Consider the following 20,685-nt stretch of genomic DNA (forward strand, 5'->3'; position numbering starts at 1 on the left):
ATCAATCCAACAAAACAATACTCAGCAATACCATAACAATGCAATCCAATTCCAAAACCAAACCCGACCCAGCAACACTCAGAACTGCAATAAAGAGAGCAATTGAGAGGAGACACAAACACAACACAGAACAAACCAAAAGTAGTGAAACAAAAATTAATATTATCAACAACAGTATCAATATTAGTTACAATTTCAACATAGCAGTGATTAAAAATACCTCATTGACATTATCATTAGACATTTTTTACATTTATTAAAACAACAAAAAAACAATAGTGTCACAGTGGCTTACACTTGCATCGCATCTCATAAGCTTGAGAACACACTGTGTCCAATATTTTCACAAAGATAAAATAAGTCATATTTTTGGTTCATTCAATAGTTAAAACAAATTTACATTATTGCAATCAGTTGATAAAACATTGTCCTTTACAATTATAAAAGCTTTTTACAAAAATCTACTACTCTGCTTGCATGTCAGTAGACTGGGGTAGATCCTGCTGAAATCCTATGTATGAATGAATAGAGAATCCTTTTGAATCGGGGGAAAAAATAGTTTTTTAATCGAGAATCGTGTTGAATTGAAGAAAAAAAAAATCGATTTTGAATCGAATCGTGACCCCAAGAATCGATAATGAATCGAATCGTGGTACACCCAAAGATTCACAGCCCTAATATATATATAAATAATCCGTTCATGAATGAGTATATTTGTTCGGCTACCGTGTTCAATGGAGAAGTCTGATCTATAAAATTTGCAGGCAGCATAACCCATCCCCTTTGAGCTGTCCTGGATGAACTGAAATTATTTTTTCCAATCATTTTGGAACTTGCAAGCGTACTTCTTCTTCTTACTCGTCATCGCCATGTCTCTTCTTCGTTCTTCTGCTTCGTCTCTGTTATGTTTTTGGACATTACTACTTGCTGTAGTTTTGAAGCAATGCATGATGGGAATCCGGATGTTGTGTGTCAGTGTATTAACGTGCCGGCTGGAATAAACACACGCTGAGAAATAGCTCCGTGCCTGCCTACTTTATGGGTTATAGATAAACCTATGGATAACGAAGACATATATAATAGTCTCCTTTTCAGGTGAGAGAGGACGCTAAAGGCAGTGCCTTTAAGGCACGCCCCCAATATTGTTGTCCGGGTGGAAATCGGGAGAATGGTTGCCCCGGGAGATTTTCGGGAGGAGCACTGAAATTCGGGAGTCTCCCGGGAAAATCGCGAGGGTTGGCACGTATGTCGATAGCCTTCGTGTTATTGTTTTCGTCATGGCGAGCAATAAACCCAAGAAGCGAAGTTTCAATGAAAAGTGGCTTCAGGAGCCACTTTTCAGCAAATGGCTCACTCACGACGATGAAAATATGTTTTGCACGCCATGTAAACGGGCTAAGAAAAAGAACACCTTTACGACTGGGTGCACTGATTTTCAAAGATCCAACCTCACAAGGCACCAAGAAACACCATCCAATTTGGCTCCCTACAGTTCCACTCTTTGTTCGGAATGACGAGGCCGTCGATTCGTTACAACTCTTTATTTATGTTTTCCACAAAGCCAAGCGGCCATCCACCATGCTATTAACACTCCTGAACATGCTCGCGCTCCCTCTCCTAACTTGCCCACTCACTTACACACGTCACTCACCCCACATACCGCCATTCTTAAAGGGAAAATACAGCTTATGGCCATCACAAAGCCAGAGATGAAATGCTCGAGGCATTGAGTGCCACTGTATTAAATGACATTGAAACTAACTTGCAAAATGCTAAGTTTGTTGGCATTATTTGCCATGAAAGTGTAGATGTGGCGGTTTTTAAACGACTGATGATCAACATACAGGTGAGAATAATCAATTCAATTTGTCATATGCATGTATGCCCTGGCACACCATTATCATCATTTCATGACCCAAGCAAAAAACTTCTTACACTTTTCTACTGAAATAAATACACCTACAACTTATTAAATAAAAATATAGAAAAAAATACCGGCAGCGGTAAAGTTTAAATCCATGAAGGAAAGAAGAAAGTTAATTAATGTTTATAACTGAATACATTTTCATATGCATAAAAATGTGTTTTCTTTTGTATTCTTTTTTTTAATGAATGAAGTAAAGTTTATGTCAACCGTTTTCCTAAACACAATATAGAATGTGAGATACAATAGGATAATGCATACATTTATCATTTGTTTTCAAAACGGTTACAAAAAAGTGGGACCCCAAAAATTTACTGTGGGACCCCATTTTTATGACTTGATGGGGTCCCTGGGACCCCATTTTGAAAATTTCTAGCGCCAACACTGGACATAAAGTAACAAGAAACACATCAATAATGAATAAAGCAAAACATGTTCTAGACCAAAAATCCTTCCATATTGTTACCATATCTGAGTTATTGTGCAGAAATATGGGGAAACAACTACAAATGTGCGCTTTGTTCACTAACGGTGTTACAAAAAAGATCGATTAGAATAATACATAATGTTGGATATAGAGAACATACCAAACCTTTATTCATTAAATCACAATTATTGAAATTGAACGATTTGGTGCATTTGCAAACAGCTAAAATTATGTATAAAGCAAACTATAACCTGCTAGCCAAGAATGTACAACAATTCTTCTCAACAAAAGAGGAGAAATATAACCTAAGAGGAAAATCTAATTGAAAACATCTGTATGCTTGTACAACACTTAAAACCTTTAGTATATCAGTATGTGGGATTCAATTATGGAACGGATTAACCAAAGAAATCAAACAAAGCACCAATATTATTCAGTTTAAGAGACAGTTCAAACTACAAGTGTTCACAAAGTACACAGAACAAGAATTATGATGAACATCTTGAACCCTTTGTTTTCTCCTTTTTAATTTTTTTTTATTGAGACAGATTATTTATGTATTTAATATTTGTTTGCTTACTATGGTATATTATTTATTTATTATTTATTTGTTCACTGTTCTGTTACAGAGAACAACGAAATTGGATAAAATTGCTATGGTATGAAAAGGGGTAGGATTAAATAAGCTGTGCTTCTTCCTACTCTTTTTCGGACGTGCTGTAATGAAACAACTGGAATTGTGTGATGCATTACATTGTATCGTATGCATGTTCGAAATAAACTGAAACTGAACTAAACTGAAATAACCTAATGCATACATTATATTTGGTTATTTGAAGATTCAAATCTCGTTTTGAAAATTCCCAAAGGAAGTTAAGTAAAGACAGTTTGTTTTATGTTAGCTTCTGAAAACACATTTCGTTGTTGAACAAAAATTATGTTGACGTTGTCAAAAAAGTTTTTACGTTAAAGTCTCTATTGTTTCCTATAACACGTTTCTTCTTCTTGTCCTCATTTTTTCGGAAAACACTTCTTTATCTTTGACGTTTCTGAAAACTGGTGCAATATTTTTTTTACTAACCTAACCTTATCAAAAACCCATACGTTAGGTTAATTTAAGGCAGGGGTGTCAAACGTACGGCCCACGAACAGGTTTTTGATAAGTTTGAGTTTGCTAAGTATAAAAATGAGCCGCAATTTTTGAATTAAAGAAACCGCTGTTGTAAATGTGTCCTCTAGATGTCACAATAGCAATTCTTTGTATCTTTGTAGGTGATGCTACATATGTGCAAAATAAACCACATGATGTTAGTGCACCAGTCGAGGAAAATGAGCAAACTACATCAATAACATCCCGTATTTTGATATAATTTTTGTATCTTGATAGATTGAAAATGAATACCAATGAGTTGACTGATGAACATTATCAGATAATTTATTCAGATAGTATAAATAACGACAAATAAAGATAGAACACTATTAACCGCAACATGTAAGTGTAAAAAACCTCAACAACATTATGATTTATACATTTTCAGAATGTGCTTGTTATATTTTTAAACAAAGAAAACAACCTGAAGTTGTCTTTATTTTTTAAGTTATCGTGCCGTGATTTCACCAGTCCGGCCCACTTGGGAGTAGATTTTTCTCCATGTGGCCCCAGATCTAAAATGATTTTGACACTCCTGATTTAAGGCTTCAATGTTTCAGAAAACATGTTTGTTAGTTCCCTTAAGACTAAGTGTTTTTTTGTTTTCAGAAAACACATACATTAAGTTCATTGAGTTACTATTTTAGTAAAATCCCATATTATTGTTGTCCTCCATTTTTTTTTTAAACACAAAATTATCTTAAATTTTCCAAAAAATGGTTCAATAAGTTCTGTAAAGTATCACATTTACCAAATCACATATGTTAGGTTCGCTGAAGACTAATTGTTTCCGATGTTTCAGAAAACAACATATGGTATATTTATTGAAGTCAAAACATGTTCAACACGTACATTAAGTTAATTGATGTCTCTATGGTTTCCCAGAACACATATATTCTTGTTGTCCTAAGAATTTAAAAAAAAAAGCTTCATTAATGTCGAGGTTTCTGGAATCTGGAACCATACATTTTTTTAAGTCTAACGTTTTTGAAAACCTGTACCCTAAGTTAATTGAAGAAACACATTTCTTGTGTTCGCTCAAGACTAATTGTTTTTGATGTTTCAGAAAACACATACATTAAGTGTTGAATTAATATTTTTGAAAAATTGCATCTTATTGTTGTCCTCAATAGGCCCTTTCCCCCTTTGGTTCCTGGAACCTGTGGTTTGTGTTTCCACTGCATTTTACAGTTCAGGGTAGTTTATACAAATCAGGCTGATGACGTATGGAGGAGTGGTTTACTATATTTCTATACTGATACCATGTGAATAAACAGACAATATTAGGTCACAGTTCTTTCACTAAAAAGCAAGTAAATGAAATACAAAGCAATCATGTACAAAGCGAGAATATTTATAAAATAATGTATACCGAATTGTTAATAGAACGTCAGGCTTTTGTCCGCAATGTTCAAAAGTCAGAAAGTCGTCTCCTCAGTAAATAATGAATTTATGAGGTTTAGGCGATTCCTTTTGGTCCATTTCAGCTGCAAATACCAATATATAAATAATAAATGTCAGTGTTTATCTGTAAATAACAATATATAGATAATAAATGTCAGAGTTTATATCACGCAGACAACACGAACACATCGGCTTTAGCGTTAGATTGTTAGCATTAGCATTCAGTTCACTCGAGTTAAGGCTAATAACTACACAAATGGACTTTTAAAACATGTAATAAAGTAAATATTTAACTATTTACCTTTGTTCCACTCATGTGCTGCCTCCTTTTTTTACACTTATCCAACAAAGTCAGATTAGCAAACAGCTGACGTCCCCGCTTCAAGTGCGGCTTCATACTCCTAAATACGTTTAAAAGAGTCCGTCCACTTCTCGTAGCTTCGCGTATAGAAATAAAGTGTGTAAAAATAATAAACTACTATAAACTGGATATAGTTTTAAGACTTTGGCTAAGTAAAAAACACTGGAAAATAGTTTCACTGATCAGCATTCTGTAGCACGAAGATGCCCCACAAAAGTCCCTGCATTTTGTAAGCTCCTTTCGTTCTTCTTTCTCTCCGGTGTCAATTTTGTTGTAATAGAAATACACAAGAAATAAAAAATAAACAAGTATATTTCAATGGCGGTTGTGAGTTTGAAAGAGAAGTTTCTGGAACGCCCCCAACTGTGTTCAACTAATCAGCATTCGACAGAACAGCCCGCCCCCGAAAAGGTTCCTGGTCACTTGGAAAAGTCCCACCTAGCTGGGAGGAACTCCGAAAGGTTCCCAGAAGAACTAATTGTTCCCGGGTAGTTTTTGGTGGAAACACAGGGGATCTTTATTTACCTGGGTAAATTGGGGAAGTTCCTGAAAAAGTTCCTGCGGTGGAAAAGGGCCTATTTTTTCAGAAAACCTTTCACTATCTTTGACGTTTCCAAAAATTGGTGCAATACGTTCTTTGAAGTATAACATTTCCAAAATTCTCCTATTTTAGGTTTGCGGAAGACTCATTGTGTTAGATGTTTCAGAAAACATGTACTTTAAGCTATTTGAAATAATTTTTCTGAAAAATATTGTTGTTTTCTTCAATGTTGAGGACTGAAAAATCTTCCTATCACAAAAATTCCTAGGTTAGCTTCGTTGAAAAGACAAACTGTCTTTGCCGTTTCCAAAAACAGGTACGATAAGTTTGTAGAAGTCTTAGACGTTTTCAGATAACACGAATGTTAAAGTTGTTGAAACCTTTAATGTTTCGGAAAACACAATCAATTGTCTTTTTCGAAAATATCTTTGCTAGCTCAGTATGAATTCCCCATTAAATCTTCTTTGCAAGCCTTAAAGCAATTGTGTTGATCTACTTTCCTGCTAGCTACAATTTGAATTCAATACTCTTGCTGTCCTGTGCACCTTGACGAAGCAAAAATAAGTTATTTGAAAAAGACCATTCGTTATCAGAGCGCAAGGCCTTGGACAGCTCAGCGATTGTAAAGCGGGCAGCTGCAGATAAAATTTGTAACATGAAGGTTATCTCTCGCTTACACTCCTTTGCCTCTTCCACCGTCACCTGACTGTAAAGGACGCTCTGCCTTTCACAAGTCCTGCCTGCTGCTCTTCCACCCATTGATTATCTAACTACTCTATAGCGTTTCCATTATTCCCAGTCACCCCCTGCTTTGCGCATCAATAAGAGCTGTGGGTTTCACCGGGTCATTAGATCATGTGACTCCTTTGTAATTAGCATTTCTGCTTGCTACAGCGCTTTTTGAAACACGATAAATTGTGTGCGCTTGCATGTAAAAAAAAAGCACAAATACAAGGATTACACAATGCCAAAGATGCTGGTTGTCAGCGGCATCAGAGCAATCTCATTGGACGCATTCAATTCCAACATGTAATTTTTTTAAACTACCGTAATGTAGCGTACATAGGGATTGCTACTGGCATTTACTTTTAACAAATATATAAAGCAATAGGCGCTCTGATATAAATGCAAAACCTGCAATATTAGTCACCATCTAAATCTTGCTCTCTTCACGCTCGACAAGCCTGCAGTGGATTGCCTAGCAGAAGACAGCCAGTAAATACATGTAAGTCAGTGTGTCATAGTTCAGGCAGATTATGCGCCGCTTGATTTGTTATTGAGCTGGGGCATTAAAATAAACACACGTCACATGGTTTAGTTGCCGGCTTAATCTTAGTGGCTGTAAAGGAAGGCACTTTTTTTCTGTCAGTGTTACGAAGCAGTAGAACGGACCTGCAATGTTTTTTTTGTTTTTTGTTGTTGATTTTTTAAATGTGATTCCACAGGAAATCAAACAGTTGCTATGACTGCATGACAAAAAAACCCTGAGTCAGTTGTAGAGCTTTTAGAAAGGAAACATTCTGGAATTACGTCACATGACGGTAACAAATGTGTCAAGATCATAACTTTTTTTAGTTTGTTGCTCAATTTGCATGGGAATGTATTTTCGTGGTGAACTGATCTGAAAGGGTGGTTTGACACAAGCACAAACATCCATGTGTCACATTCCTGCAAGTTAAACAGCTTTTCATATTTCCTTATATTCATATTATGATTTTTTTCTACATTTAAAACATTTCCTTGTGCTCTACGTAACGTGTAATGATGGTTCTTAGGTCAAAATATTGCATAGATGATGTTTTATAGACCATTCTTAAAGGGGAAGTGCACTTTTTTTTTTTTTTTTTGCCTATCGTTCACAATCATTGTGAAAGACATGACAATGGATGGATTTTTTTTATTTAAGTGTAAATAAAAGTCCGCTTACAGCGAAACCAATGGGAGCTTCACTATTTCGCCCATAAAACCCAATAAATAACCATCCAAAAAGCGCCAACAATACTCCATTTACATTTAGTGACTTGAATAATAACCAAGTATTAGTGATATTGTTATTAAAAGCGCTAACGCAGACAAACTATTTATAGCGGCGCCGTGATCACTCCCGTGTGTCCCTATGTTTACATCATCGAGTGGTTTGCTGTTTTTCTCGCCTCCTTGCTCTCTGTAAGTTTATTGTAGATCATAAATCATGCATCTCAGCTGTACAGAACACGTCTGAGTAGGTATTTTGGCAAGTTGGTACACGTTGACAGTCATTTAGAACCCGAAAATGGCCAGAATGACATGAAAAGACACTTGGTCCCCTCAGCCCTCAAACCCTTTTTGTGAGGATTATGAGACATTCTTCACCTAAATGGGACTATATGAACATCCTAGCAGTTGGCATTCTAATGACAGCAGACCTTGCACAGTAAGTGATGTTTTATTATGTTTGTTGGCTCTCATAAAGTCTGCAGTCAGTAATAATCAGTGATGAAGAAAAAACCCTGTTGTGATGCGTTTTTGAAATTAATGCTCCGCATATGCTTAAAATGAGCAAAATACGTAAATATCAAATGTTATTATAAATGTGCCCGTTACTACATTACAAATATACTTACATCATGTATATAAAACCTCAATGGGGTGTTTGGATGTTTGTGCAGTTCCCATTGGCTTCATTGTAAGCAGACTTTTGATCGCATATATTTAATACAGGTAAAAGCCAGTAAATTAGAATATTTTGAAAAACTTGATTTATTTCAGTAATTGCATTCAAAAGGTGTAACTTGCACATTATATTTATTCATTGCACACAGACTGATGCATTCAAATGTTTATTTCATTTAATTTTGATGATTTGAAGTGGCAACAAATGAAAATCCAAAATTCCGTGTGTCACAAAATTAGAATATTACTTAAGGCTAATACAAAAAAGGGATTTTTAGAAATGTTGGCCAACTGAAAAGTATGAAAATGAAAAATATGAGCATGTACAATACTCAATACTTGGTTGGAGCTCCTTTTGCCTCAATTACTGCGTTAATGCGGCGTGGCATGGAGTCGATGAGTTTCTGGCACTGCTCAGGTGTTATGAGAGCCCAGGTTGCTCTGATAGTGGCCTTCAACTCTTCTGCGTTTTTGGGTCTGGCATTCTGCATCTTCCTTTTCACAATACCCCACAGATTTTCTATGGGGCTAAGGTCAGGGGAGTTGGCGGGCCAATTTAGAACAGAAATACCATGGTCCGTAAACCAGGCACGGGTAGATTTTGCGCTGTGTGCAGGCGCCAAGTCCTGTTGGAACTTGAAATCTCCATCTCCATAGAGCAGGTCAGCAGCAGGAAGCATGAAGTGCTCTAAAACTTGCTGGTAGACGGCTGCGTTGACCCTGGATCTCAGGAAACAGAGTGGACCGACACCAGCAGATGACATGGCACCCCAAACCATCACTGATGGTGGAAACTTTACACTAGACTTCAGGCAACGTGGATCCTGTGCCTCTCCTGTCTTCCTCCAGACTCTGGGACCTCGATTTCCAAAGGAAATGCAAAATTTGCATGGTTGGGTGATGGTTTGGGGTGCCATGTCATCTGCTGGTGTCGGTCCACTCTGTTTCCTGAGATCCAGGGTCAACGCAGCCGTCTACCAGCAAGTTTTAGAGCACTTCATGCTTCCTGCTGCTGACCTGCTCTATGGAGATGGAGATTTCAAGTTCCAACAGGACTTGGCGCCTGCACACAGCGCAAAATCTACCCGTGCCTGGTTTACGGACCATGGTATTTCTGTTCTAAATTGGCCCGCCAACTCCCCTGACCTTAGCCCCATAGAAAATCTGTGGGGTATTGTGAAAAGGAAGATGCAGAATGCCAGACCCAAAAACGCAGAAGAGTTGAAGGCCACTATCAGAGCAACCTGGGCTCTCATAACACCTGAGCAGTGCCAGAAACTCATCGACTCCATGCCACGCCGCATTAACGCCGTAATTGAGGCAAAAGGAGCTCCAACCAAGTATTGAGTATTGTACATGCTCATATTTTTCATTTTCATACTTTTCAGTTGGCCAACATTTCTAAAAATCCCTTTTTTGTATTAGCCTTAAGTAATATTCTAATTTTGTGACACACGGAATTTTGGATTTTCATTTGTTGCCACTTCAAATCATCAAAATTAAATAAAATAAACATTTGAATGCATCAGTCTGTGTGCAATGAATAAATATAATGTACAAGTTACACCTTTTGAATGCAATTACTGAAATAAATCAAGTTTTTCAAAATATTCTAATTTACTGGCTTTTACCTGTATTCAGAATGCAAAAAAAAAAAATCCATCCACCGTCATGTCTTTCATAATGATTGTGAACAATAGGCAAAATTCCCAAAAAAGTGCCGTTCCCCTTTAAGGCATTTTCTGACCCTCTCTTCAGGATGTGCCATTTTGTGGGCGATCTTATTCACGTGATTACACTTCGACTCTGTCAGCCATGTTGTAGTTTTTAGCGCTTACATAGTGAGTCTACTGACAGATATAAGTTTGAACTATACGCTACTTTGTATTATAAATGGCAATAACGGAGGATGCACGTGCATGTACGAGACAGTCTGCCCCACAAGAGAACAGCGTAAAATATGGAACTTATTGACTACAGCGTCTGACTACAATGGCGGACTCGCGCAAAGCTATTCGGGTAAATTTCGACCATATATTTGCTGACGTCACACTTGGGGAATATGTCACAAATTGGGCAAATTCCAAACGGCTCGTTTGGAGAAAATATGAGGGAAGGCAAGATTGTTTTATAAATATCCCCACAATGCTTACATGGTTTGATTTCACATTTTCAGGACTTATGCAGATCCCAAATGCACAACAGCAGGTACCAATAGGTAACAAAAGTTGGTTTTGCATAATAGGGCCCCTTTAGTGTATGGCAGTATTTTTAGCTCTGCCCTTGAGGTATGGTAGCAGCGTGCACTGTACCCAGAAGGATGTCAAAAGATGTACTCCCCAAATAATTTGATACCCTTTGCAATTTAAAATTGTCATTTAAACTGATTGGTTGGTGGAAGAAAAAGTCAAAATATTACAAGCATTCCACCACCACTGTTTTATTGGTGGGTTGTCAGGTTACATGACTCTCAGGCTTGGACACTCCAGCAGATTTATTATTTGTTTTGTGGCACAATTCTTGTGTGCTGACACGCTTGTCTTTTATGGCCAAGAAGTGTTCAACCCAACCTAAGATTAGATAGATTAGATATAGTTGGATGTTTGGAGGCGTGCGATGGATGCTTATCAGTAGTTCCCCAGCGCACTGCAATTTATTTGTGGCATGGGCGCATAATGATGTAATCGCTGGATTTACATTATTGGTCATTAGGCATTTGCATGTGATTTTAGTAGACGCTGTAGGAGAGAGGAAAACCGTTGTAAGTAGGGATGGTTACCAAATCCGGTACTTTTTTGGCACCGACGGAATCCCGCCAGTCCTACTGGGACCCGATTCACGTAAAATCTAACGGTGCCCTGATTTGGTACATGGGTTGTGCGTGACATTACGCTAAGTTGCCGATTTATCTGGCTCTTTGCACGTTAGTACTTGTCGATCACTTCAGCAGCACTGAGAGCGGACTCAGCCATATGACCTCTAGGTAATCTTGCAATTTTCAATGCCATCAAAGCCATTGACACAAAAAATGCTCTAACGTCAAATAAGTAAGGCTCCATCCATCCATGCATTTTCTACCGCTTGTCACTTACGGGGTCGCGGGGGGTGCTGGAGCCTATCTCAGCTGCATACGGGCGGAAGGCGGGGTACACCCTGGACAAGTCGCCACCTCATCACAATGCACACACAGATAGACAGACAAAGTTCACACTCACATTCACACACTAGGGCCAATATAGTGTTGCCAATCAGCCTATCCCCAGGTGCATGTCTTTGGAGTGCTCCATTTTTCAAAAAAAGCGCTGGCTTGATACTGATATACATTGGCTTCGCTATTGACATGCTACTTATTAGCACTAGCAATTTTAACTTTTTGATTTTAACACCTTCAAATGTTTTTTAATGAAAACTACAGCTAAGATGCACGTTACAATCAAACAGCTGGTGCGTAGTAAGTACAATACTTACAATACTACCACTTTGTAGGGCGCAACTGACAGCAAATACCGAAATGACCAACACACTAAAAACTATGCACTACGGCCATCTAACAGCTTGAACTTGCAACTTAGTGTCATATCTGCAAATGAGACTTAGAAATGTGACGAGACAAGACTGGACAGCAGTTATCATAATCCACTTATTTTTTAAACTTTGCAATGAAACCATTTCATTTTACTATAAATAACAATATTTATTAACACACACAAAAGTACAGAAAATTGTTACAGTCGAGTGCCAGTAACGAATACCGGGAATCGGTACCGTGTCAGTTGAGGTGTGAACGGTACCCATACCTAGTTGTATGACACAAAGTAAGTAAAAAAACAAAACCCTAAACAAACATGTTTAGAACTGCAAATTCACTTTTTCAAATGTCCCAAATAATACAAAGCTGCTTGTGAGTGCTTGTACGTGGGAAAGAGGCCCACAGCAGCACTGGTTGCTCGCTGAGAGGAGCAATATGTGCTTTCCTGTTGTCTCCCACTAGTGCAACAATTTGTCGTCATCAATGATAATATTTTCCGCCGACAATTCATTTGTCAATAATCATTTATGACGTCACCGCTCGTGTTTTTTACCGGGCGGAAACAAACATATATGCGAGTCAACTGAAGTCAGCGCGATCGACAAGCAACAGGAAGAGAAGAACGGCTATGGCCACTGCAACAACACAGCCATGGAAAACATGGAAAGTATGGAAATATTTCACTGTCAACTTGCTCAATTTGCAAAGCAAATGCAACACAAATGAATGTGTTGGAAAACACAGCATACTGTTGTCTTTTGAGCGGATGCTACGGGACACTTAAAAAAAGCCTTGCTCAGCATGGAGGAAGCATGCAAAACAGCAGCACTCGCCTGTAAATGTTAATTACTCACGGTTTCTACATGTCCAACATTTAAAAGCTGTGACGCTGGGAATTTTCCCAGGTGATCCGTGTGTCTTCTTTCATCACAACATGTCTTTTGACTAGTGAGAAGTTCCTTCAGATTAGGATCACAGATTAGCTTTAGTCAGACATGTCCTACATGCCATTAAAGACTGAAAATGATGTCCTTGAAATCTGATTTCCTGTTTACTTATACTGCATTCCAACCAAAAAAGGAGACTTATGTCTGTCTTCAAATTGGCCTCCATTCAAACATGTTGTTAAGTGTCCCCTATTATTCAAAAAACTGACTTTTTGATAACAAAAAAAGCTAAATTTTTGTGAGGTGAGGCGCTCAAACAAATGCTTTTTAAGTCATGAAGAAAAACCCCTCTACAATCTCTGGCTTCGCTACACATCTTAAAACTGAGCCTAGATCCCTGACAGCTGTCCCTCTGTCAAAGGACGTGAAAGAGAGGAAAATTAAGAGCACTATTTGGCTGCAGAAGAAGTTTACGAAGAAGCTAAGGCACAGAGCCTGCTGCTTTTTGTTGCGACGTTCCTGTCACTGCAGCCGGACATTTGCCATATGGATGTTTCCTCAGTGTCCGTGCGGAATGTCTCAAAGCCTATATATGTTTGAAGTGTTCAAAACAAATAGCCGCTTTGGAAAGTCCAAAAGTGCAAAAACAATAAGATACGGATTGCAAAGGAATGTAACAACATTTTCTGCCTTGGTATCACATTCTTATGTTGTTCAACTTTATTACAAAGGAGATATTTGGACTTTTCCCCCCACCTGCTCCCAGGGGCTCTGAGGTGGTTTTCTCAGGACCAATAAATATGAGTTTTATAATCTAGATGCAGTGCACGTACTGTACACCACCAGCATCTAGTGGGCGGTGCAGGACCTTGCCCTTGCAGCTGTCCAAGCCATGACTTATTGACCGTGGCCACACCTACCATGAAGGCCTTTGCATTCTTTTTAAAGCTACGCAACACTCGAAAGACGCATTAGAGCGCATTACGCACAATTTGACTGCATCTGAGGATGTCTGCATCGCAATCATGAGACACTAATGCACAACTCCTCTCCAAGCCGGAAGATTCCGCCCTGTTTTATGAATCATTGCCAGTCAAGAAGTGAGCTGCAAAAGACAGATTAATTTTCCCTGACCCATGCTAGTGGTCCCATAGGCCTACTTATATATATTGTATAAAATTGTGTTTTAAATTAAACTGGTCCTAAAGGGATCTAAGATGTTTAAACAATACAGTATAGTGGCGTTAATAGCTGGCAACCAGCGCACTAATCGCTAGCTAGCCGCTAGCGTCGCTGAAACTAGTGCCGCTAATTACTAGCTACCTTAAATGTAGGGCTGAAACGACGCGTCGACGTAGTCGACGTCATCGGTTACGTAAATACGTCGAGGACGTTTTTGTTCGTCGACGCGTCGCATATTTACGTCACACTACCGTCATGGCGGAGCGCAAAGCAGACGATGCGAGCGGTGCGAGCGAGGGGGAAAAAGCACGCCAAAAGTCGTCAAAAGTGTGGGAGTATTTCAATAAACGGCCTAAGAAGAAACGCTACTTTTACTCCGCTACTTTTATCTACATTCAGCTCGCTACTCGCTACTAATTTTTATCGATCTGTTAATGCACGCTTTGTTTGTTTTGGTCTGTCAGACAGACCTTCATGGTGCCTGCCTTACTGGTGACGTTTCACTTCGTTCCACCAATCAGATGCAGTCACTGGTGACGTTGGACCAATCAAACAGAGCCAGGGGTCACATGACCTGACTGGCTCCGAGCTAACTTCGGGTGTTACCATTTAGTGGTCAATTGTACGGAATATGCACTGTACTGTGCAATCTACTAATAAAAGTTCCAATCAATCAATCAAAAGTGTGAAGGAAAAAAGACCCTTTTTTATTTCAACCGTAAAGACTGACTGCACAGTTCCTGTCTTCACAATAAAAGTCCCGCTCCATCGCGCCTGCGCTTTCAAAATAAGAGTCTCCGAAAGCCAGCGCAAACAAGCTAGCAAGCTACGGAGTTTGCCGCCAATGTATTTCTTGTAAAGGGTATAAAAACGAATATGGAAGGTGGACAAATAAGATGCCAAATAACAACCACTTTCATGTGGTATTAGACAGAAAGGAGGAACTTTTTTTCTCCTCCATTTGAAAACGTGGACGTTACCAGCACTGCTTCCTGATTACAATCAATGCAAGTCATCAGAATCAGGTAATACACCAACTTATATTCTTATCTTCATGAAAGAAAGGAATCTATATGTGTTAAACATGCATGTATATTCATTAAAACACCTTTAACATGTAAACAAAAACGGCAAAATAAATAAATATAAATTATATACTGTATATATCAATGTATGTGTATATATATATATATATATATATGTGTGTGTGTGTGTGTGTGTGTATATTTATATATATATATGATATGTGTGTGTATGTTACTCAGTACTTGAGTAGTTTTTTCACAACATACTTTTTATTTTTACTCAAGTAAATATTTGGGTGACTACTCCTTACTTTTACTTGAGTAATAAATCTCTAAAGTAACAGTACTCTTACTTGAGTACAATTTCTGGCTACTCTACCCACCTCTGCTAATAATGTTGTTGTATGCACACTGTGTCGAGCGGAAATGGCCTATCATAGCAGCACAACGGCAGCGTTCTTGCCATCACCATCAACTAGTCAATCGTCCGCGTGAGTATACGTTGTCATCATTACACAAAAACATGAATGTGTCATTTGTATCTGCGTTGTAAATTCATAAACTAAAGCACCGTTTCGCTCTGAGAGGAGCATTTGGCGTGCCTGTTCAGTGTTTACAAAGACGCGCTCCTCTTTAACGCTAACGTTAATTAATTGTGCAAATACCTTTTACAACATTAACAATTACGTATACTATGTACAAACGAACAATTAACTTTCACTTTAATCATACTATCATTGTTGTGTTATTAAGCAAAATAAGCAAAAGTTTTACTTTTGTTGAAATGTTTACACTGTTGTTACAGAATATTTCGTTTTGCACTTTTTTGTATTGGATGTTTATCTTTATTTTTGCACATTTTAGCAAATAAGCAATACTTTTACTTTTGTTGAAATGTTTACACTGTTGTTACAGAATATTTCCGTTTTGCACTTTTTTTAATTGGATGTTTATCTTTATTTTTGCACATTTTAAAGCAAAATAAGCAATACTTTTACTTTTGAAATGCTTATACTATTGCAGAATATTAAGATTTGCACTGGATGTTTACTTTTATATTTGCACATTAAAAGCAAATAAGCTACTTTTAATTTTGTTAAATGTTTACATTGTTGCAGAATATTTTGTCATGTTGTTGTCAATGTTGATTGAGTGGCCATACTTTTTTTTTTTGTAAATAAAAGCCATGCCTTTTGAAAAAACTGGCCTACATTTATTTTTTCATCTTCATTTTAAATAAAAAAAATAATCGGTAAAAGGAAAAATAATCTATAGATTAATCGAAAAATAATCTATAGATTAACCGATTAATCGAAAAAAATAATAATCTATAGATTAATCGATAGAAAAATAATCGTTAGCTGCAGCCTTACTTAAATGCTAACATGAATAGAATAATTATTTGTGTTATTTATTTTATTTTAAACCTCTACAGTCCAGTATGTAGGGTGGCCGTTACACTTTCATTTCTAAACTACATTACAGTGTTTTTGAAAAATTGCGTCAGGGATATTGAATTTTTTTTTTTTTTAAAGTCTAATCAGCCAGAGTATTCACGACCTCCCTGCAATACCTCTACGGACCCCCAGGGGTGGCGGACCCTTTGTTGTAGACCTCTGTATGGATGATAATTATAGTTTGATATGCAAAAAAACTATAAAAAAATACAATAAATGCATAAATTAATATTTAACTTTATTTGTTTGGGCACTCCATTCCACCAAATGATAACACAAATTGTTTGACTGTACATATTAAAATAAATAACCAACACAGTGAAAAACCGGGGTAAAATTTTGGCAAACATTTTCGTCGAAAGCGAAATCATACAAAAAGTGGGGTGTACGAAAACCGAGTTCCTAAAGTACTTACTTGTTAAATTAACATTCCTGCTTGCTAATAGACTTGTGCATTAAAGAGATAAACTAGCGGCTAAATTAGCATTCCATTTAGCTACTAGTCCAGGGGTGCCCAAGCTTTTTTCATCCAAGGGCTAAAGTGAAAAGTACCAGTCAAACACAAAGCAACAGCCCCACACAGCCATATATAAGGTTGTGGAGATCGTCACGTTCAATAGATAGTAACTAGTTAGCCTTGCAGACATGCCATCAGTGATTTTATGAGCTAAAAAAGGTCATTATGAATAGTATTTCATTTGGAAATTCACCCGTTGGCGGGCCAAATGACACGACTTGGTGGGCCAGATTTGGGCTCCCCTGTAATATTCCACTTAATGGGATGTGTTCATTTTGAACATGGACAACTTGATCAATTGATTTGTTGGTTGTCAAAACATTAGCTCTTATTTCCATTCTACTTGCCTGCAGGAGTAACATCCACTCTGCAATAAACAGCAAAGTGATTCGCTCTGAGATGTTTATCTATCAGATAAGGGAACAGCTTTCCAGAAGGCCAATAATACCAGCGCATACACACGCAGCTCATGCATAAATTACCTCAAAGCCGTTGCCTTGGATGAAATAATCGAATTGTGCCACACAAGCGGAAATTGCCAAAAATCTGCTGTGGGATAGAAGAATGACTATGCCTTCAGAATTTAAATGTTTGGTGGTGTTACTTCACGCAGCCATCAGAACAAGGCCTGAAGTATTACATTATTGTTATGATTATTATTACGGTATATGGAGTAATTGTTGTCCTATCCGAACAGTCACCCACTGACTTTAATACTTGCACAATGTTTTTAATATTTATACTTGTGTGCAGCTCTAGGGTTACAAATGGGTTACAAATATCTCTCTCTCAGTGACAGCATAACTTTTAAAGGCTTGCATCATTGCTATATAGGAGGACGCTGCTGAGATATGTCCAAGAAGTTGTCTGTGTCGCGAGGATTGACTCCAGCAGCTATGTCTCGTCACTTGAGAGGATAAGCTCTATAAACTTCTTAGGCTGCAAACAGCTTTGGGAGAGAAACTCTGCAAGACAGCTAATTTTTTAATATAATTTGGGTCTCTTATCATACCTGTCTTGCCATACATACCTCATGGGGCCTTCTTAGTGAGCTTGGCTAATTTAGATGTGTAAACAATACAGAAAGTGGTTAGTCCTCTGCGCCACTGTGCCGTTTGTGTACTTTTCCCTGTGTAATGAGCCCAACCACATGTGCAGAGTCAAGTCTTAAAGGGGAACGGCACCTTTTTTTGTATCATTCACAATCCTTATGTGAGTAAAGAACAAATCATTTTTTCTTTTATTAATTAATTCTAACTCATAAATAAACGCTAGCAAAAGTCAGCTAACAATGGAGCTGGTGGGATTCGCTCAATTCTACCTATTAAATGTTTTAAAAAAGCGCTCTAAAAACCTCCAATGTTGCATGCTTTAAGTATTTATATATTGTAGTGACAGGTACATTCATGATAACATGTCATATTTCATATTTTTCTCATTAACATCAGGCAGCGCATTAGTTTCACAGATACATCACAACGTTCGGTATTTCTTTCAACATTAACTACTCGTGGCAGACTTCATGACAGCCAACAACATCTACTTTGGGACAAATGATGATCCAGAACCTTATATTTTTGAGCCTGAAAATAAGGAGGATGAGATGTAAGTTTTAGAAGCTGATCAGTGATAAGTAGATCGAGCAAGTAGCACTATTACTAAGTGAAGTGTACAGTGTCTGCTCCCACGGAGATGCCGACTGATTGGGTGTTCATATCTTCCTGTTTGGATTAGGAATAATCATAATCCTCAGGCAGGTCAAAAAAATGTATTTCTTGTGATCTCCTGGTCTAAATTGGCTGTCGGAGTTGACCAACTTCTCAGTTTATGGCCACAACCTTCTACTATACAAGGGAGAGGCATGATTTATTATTTAGAATTAACTTTCACCAACTCAGAGTTGATGCAGCAGCTCACCATGTCAATCGCTACATAAACCAGGTACCTCTCTGTGATCATGGCGCCACTAAAAGTAGTTCCTCTGCATTAGTTCTGATGGATGGATGGATAATATAATAATAATATTCGGTTAATATTCAAGTCATAACATGTAAATGGGGTATTGTTGGCGGTTTTTAGATGTTTTTTTGTAGGGCTTTATAGGCGCAATAGATGATTTCCATTGACTCCATTGTTAGCGGACTTATGCCAATGTTTATTTACGATATTTAATGCATAAAAAAGAACGTTTGCGTTCTTGTCTTACATAGGGATTGTGAATGATATGCAAAATTCCCCAAAAAGTGCACTTCCCTTTTAACCTGAGTCACCTTCTTTTTTCCCCTTTTCTTTGCTACAAACGCTGCACTGCAGTAAGGCCGCACACACATTCCCTGCTTTGTCATTAGGAAGGCGTTTTAATGCAGGCACACTGCTGCTGCTCCAAGTACTCCACAGTCAATTGCATTTTGTAAAGTAACGGTAGGCAAGAAAAACAAAAACACCTTTTTTTGGAGAACTGCGAGAAGTGCTGCTTGTTTTCCTGGAACTGGGCCGCTGGCTAAAAAAAGGCCAATCTGTGTTAAACCCTCAGCCTGATCCTCCGCTCTCCTCACCGTGGGGGAGGCAACTCCTAGATGGCTAACAGGGCAGAAAGTCATCATCATGACTCTTTTAAAGTGTATGGTGGGATAAACGCATCCCCTTTATCCAATTATGCAAAGTGGAGCCAGAACAGTGAATGGTGACTTGATAGCATAATTGGAAAAGGTTTTATCTGTTAAGGCAACATGTTTTTTTAACTGATCTAGAACACTGTCGGCACTTCATGTTCTCTTGGCAGAACCTTGATGCACACGCCTACAAATAGTTTTGTTTTTTTAACTAGTAATCAACTTTGAACTAAATTATTTAACCAATGACTGAATGAAGCATTGAAACTAGCTTGGTACTGCTGAAATGCACCTCACAAATAAAGCACGGTTGTTAGACATGTTTTTTTTGTTTACATATGACTAGAAGTTCAGACCTACAAAAGTTCCAACTGGGTTATTTCTGATTTCCCAGTCGTTTCAAATGCAGCACAGAAGCAGCACTGTTGCTAACTAATGCCTCCATTGCAGACGCAGTAAGTAGGGCAACATTGGGACCTTTAAGTGCTACACCTTTGATTGTACAATGCAGAAAAGTACACAACAAGGCGGCGCTACGGCCGCTTTATTTATTGAGTCAGCGATAACTTGTAGAGAGAGACTGGTCTTGCTTGGAAAGGGCTCTTATCTATTGTTTATTAAGTAAATATACAACATTGGTGGATCTAGGCTTGAATGATTGGTGGAAGTAGAAGGGTGTGACTGTAACAAATCTGAAAAGTTAAGACCTAATTAAAATGTGCACAGACGTTTCTTGTCTCTGCTTTTTCGCTATGATATGCGGCCCAAGTTGAAAAGGTGCATAGGTATTAAAAAGGTTTCAGTTGCTGCTCAACCGGCTTTTCAGGACTTGAAAGTGTGCATTGACGGTGGATACATGTCTGTCATGCCTGTTCTGGAGACGGCAGGGGAAATGCTAATTTCTGAAGATAAGTGTGCTATAGCAAAGGGTGAAATTCTTACAGAACAAGGCCACTCAACACTTGCTATGCTCGTCACGTCGCGGTCGGTGCAGCTCGCCACACTTTAAATGCGTCC

General features: G+C 38.1%; 1 protein-coding gene across 2 annotated transcripts in view; it reads left to right on the plus strand.

Moving 5' to 3' along the window:
* LOC133609571 (nuclear receptor-binding protein 2) overlaps positions 1-20,685 on the plus strand; it is a 45,618-nt gene that overhangs the window by 920 nt on the left and 24,013 nt on the right. The gene's annotated exons all lie outside the window — the stretch shown is intronic.

The sequence above is a fragment of the Nerophis lumbriciformis genome, linkage group LG07, assembly GCF_033978685.3.
Source record: "Nerophis lumbriciformis linkage group LG07, RoL_Nlum_v2.1, whole genome shotgun sequence".
Classification (NCBI taxonomy): Eukaryota; Metazoa; Chordata; class Actinopteri; order Syngnathiformes; family Syngnathidae; genus Nerophis; species Nerophis lumbriciformis.